At 44.0% G+C, this 1931-nt stretch overlaps 1 non-coding gene across 1 annotated transcript; it reads right to left on the minus strand.

Moving 5' to 3' along the window:
• Positions 1–935: 935 nt before the first annotated feature.
• On the minus strand, positions 936–1099 carry LOC141416056 (U1 spliceosomal RNA). The gene has a single exon (XR_012440982.1). It is a non-coding gene; the product is annotated as a U1 spliceosomal RNA (small nuclear RNA).
• Between the last annotated feature and the right edge of the window lie 832 nt (positions 1100–1931).

Consider the following 1931-nt stretch of genomic DNA (forward strand, 5'->3'; position numbering starts at 1 on the left):
CATTTTCCCTGCAGAATTTAGTCATTATTCTAACTTTAAGTGTTTTGGAAAAGATTCTGTTTTCTTTTCCTTTAAACATCAAGAAATCACCCATCTTTTTTATTTGTCTCTCCAGGAATGTGAAGACATAAAGACTAACAAATGATAGATTACTGGGCCCTTCAAGGTAGACTGCTGTGTCACCTCCAAAAGATGCCTCAGAAGAATGGACTCCATATTGTGCCAAATTAGAAGAGAACCAATTCTTCACACCAGACTTCCTCCAGGAGAATTCTGACATTGTCAAGCTGGAATGGCCAGTGCCTCTTGTTGTTGAGTCATAAGTAGACAACACAACAGGACTGCCCACCAGAGACAAAGTAGTATCTTCTGTGAGAATAAGTTCTGCTTTTTGAGTATGATGTGTTAGGTTAGAGGAAAGGCAAGGATCTGGGCTGGGAGTGAATACAGTGGGAATTTGGAATCCAAGGGAGAATCAGGATGTGATGGCAGAGAGTAACTCAGTGAGGGAAGAGATAAATCCTCTAATGAGGTGACTGATTAGGTGATATACTGGAGGAGGACAGTAGAGAAAGCTCAGGTGGGGGAAGGGGAACTGGAACTGAGTATCTGGAGAGACTGTTGAGAGAAGGGAGAGAGAGAAGATGACAACTCTTTCATAGAAGCTATGGAAGTTAATGTGGACAGAGATGGTAGCATTTTTGCAGGAATGTCTGAGAAAGCAGGTGATTGACCACAGAGGTTGTTTTACTACAAAACTCACAGAGGGGTATAGCTACAGAAGTTGCAGAAAGTGGGTGCTGGCCCAGGGGGGCTGTAGGAGACAGAAAGTACAAAGCTGTAGCCAGGACCAGTATATAGAAAGGAGGCCCCGCTGGCCTACCGAGGGTGGGCTTCCTACTGTTTACATTCTTTGTTTTTTTTTTTTTTTTGACCAGGAGAGAGTGCGAACGCAGTCCCCCATTACCACAAATTATGCAGTCGAGTTTCCCACATTTGGGGAAATCGCAGGGGCCAGCACATCCGGAGTGCAATGGATAAGCCTCGCCCTGGGAAAACCACCTTCGTGATCATGGTATCTCCCCTGCCAGGTAAGTATACTCTTTACATTCTTGACACTCTTTACATTCTCCCATAACCATGACCTCCCAGCACAGTCTACAGCCTCTTCCTAGGAGCATCTTTCACATACCTATTCCTCTGACTACCCTGCCCCCACAACTAGGGGAGGCTACACTTAATCCATGGAATGCAGGAAACGTGAAATTTGGGAACTGGAGAGTAGAGAAAGCACTAGTTACCTTTTCATAACAGAAAGAAGCTTTCTCCCTTCCTCTGCTTCTATCTGGCAAGTTCTCTGGCCTGGAAAACAAGGACAGGGGGTTACATGTTGACATGGTAGGAACATATAGTTAATATGGGTTGCTTTTATGGGAAGCACTTAGGATATTAAGGTCTGAAAGCCTCAAGAATCAGTAGACATAGTCAAAAGGTCAATGATAGGATTAAGAAAGTTCACATGTATATGACTTCATTTACAAAGTATTTTCACATTTGTCATCCCATCTGCTGCTCAAAACCACCCCATGAAGCACAGAAGTCAGTGGATACATTGGTGATGAGTCTGAGCACTCAGGAGCAAAGCACTTTATGCAATGTCAGGAACACAAGTTGTGACTCCACAGCATCTAGCAACTCACTATTATGTATAGATGAGAGACTCTAGAAGAACTGGATGCATTTTTGTTGTAATTGATGTTCTAAGGTCTTTGGATGCAGGGGTTGCTGATGTGCCCACCTATTGATCTGTACCCACTGCTCAGGTCTGTCAATACTTCATAAGACTCTGAGAAGTGTCTGCCTTCCTGTGAGCCTGTCCTCTGAAAGCTCTGTTTGCTGAGAGACTATGTCTCTCTAGCAGCTGACTTCCT

This window comes from Castor canadensis, chromosome 13 (assembly GCF_047511655.1).
Source record: "Castor canadensis chromosome 13, mCasCan1.hap1v2, whole genome shotgun sequence".
Classification (NCBI taxonomy): domain Eukaryota; kingdom Metazoa; phylum Chordata; class Mammalia; order Rodentia; family Castoridae; genus Castor; species Castor canadensis.